This window comes from Elephantulus edwardii, unplaced genomic scaffold, assembly GCF_000299155.1.
Source record: "Elephantulus edwardii isolate Elephantulus edwardi_28Jun2011 unplaced genomic scaffold, EleEdw1.0 scaffold00235, whole genome shotgun sequence".
NCBI classification, from domain to species: domain Eukaryota; kingdom Metazoa; phylum Chordata; class Mammalia; order Macroscelidea; family Macroscelididae; genus Elephantulus; species Elephantulus edwardii.
Window position 1 is genome coordinate 3,601,459 of NW_006399985.1, and position 1,404 is coordinate 3,602,862.

General features: G+C 36.3%; 1 protein-coding gene across 1 annotated transcript in view; it reads right to left on the minus strand.

Moving 5' to 3' along the window:
• LOC102874670 (potassium/sodium hyperpolarization-activated cyclic nucleotide-gated channel 1-like) overlaps positions 1 to 1,404 on the minus strand; it is a 522,645-nt gene that overhangs the window by 459,436 nt on the left and 61,805 nt on the right. The window lies entirely within an intron of this gene.

Consider the following 1,404-nt stretch of genomic DNA (forward strand, 5'->3'; position numbering starts at 1 on the left):
TCATCAGAAAGCACCCCAGTAATCCTGTCATCTTTCAAGGATGTTACTATCAACAATTTACCTTTTGAAAGAAAATAAATGTTATTTCTACCCTAGGAGATGAGACATTTCCTTCATTTATTTATTCATATTATTTATAACGATACCCACACATCTCAGTTCCTTAGGAAAGAGAACGTCATCATTATAACCCTGTCAGTGGCAAAGTTTTATAAAAGAAGCTGGGATATATTTGCATCTGAAAACAATGTAGGGTCATTGTGCTTTCAACTCGGGTTTGTACCATTGTGTTAGTCAAAAGAGCTAAGACGAGACATAAAAAAGGGGAAAGAGGAAACTAGAAATAGATCCCTCCACTTCATTCACAAGAGACAGTACAACAACAACCGGCACGCACTATTGATACACCTTTCAAACCTTGTCAACTCTGAATTATTTAAAGACCATTAAGGAATCTTTGAACCCTCCAGATTGGCTTCTCCTGATTCTCCTCTGACCAATGGAACTAACTTGTCAAACACGGGTACGTTTAATACCACATGAGCTAGATGAAAACAAAAATAAATGCAGCAAAAGCCGTTCCACTTGAGCAGTATTGAAAAGGAATGTAAATGATGGCCGAATAGATTTAGATTCTCAGTTTTACATGTCATTCCATCTATAGGTTCTTTGTACCCTGTTAACCCACCCAGTTTCCAATCTTCAAAAATTACCCTTGGGAATTAATATGTAAAATTCCATCAAAATGAATACACTTACCTTCTTTCATTTAGTATTTTTATTTGTAACAATTAGAAGTAATCCACATCAATAGTACTCTAAAATGAGTAAAAATTACCTTCTAAAATTGAAGATAATTCTATACATGCAGAAATAATCCTCATAAGCTAGAGGAGTTAAGAAATATAGGACTTGACTATTAAGTGTAGGCAAATACAAATACCAGTGTTCAGAATATAACACAAGTAATATTTCCAGAAATAGGGTTTTCAAATAATTTTTTACATTGAAATAATGTTACCTCAGTCCTGTGAAACACAGATTCATTGTACTGTAGCTGAATTATTTAAAAGAAGCTTCTAGTATTATAAAATCCAGGATTAGCAATGTTAAACCTTATTGTTGTTATGTGCAGTCAAGTCACCTGTGACTCACAGCGACTGTATGTACAAAAGCTTTGAAGTTGGCTCTATCTTGAGCCAGTCTCACTGACTCTGATACACCTACCCCCATCACCCAATCACTGAGTCAATCCATCTCATCTGATATCATCCTCTCCTGTGCTGTCCTTCCACCCTTCCAAGTTTGATGTCCTTCTCCAAGGCCTCGTCCCTCCTGGCCACATACCAAAGTAAGTGAGACAGAACTTCAAAATCCTAGCCTCCAAGGTGGAACTTGGTTTCA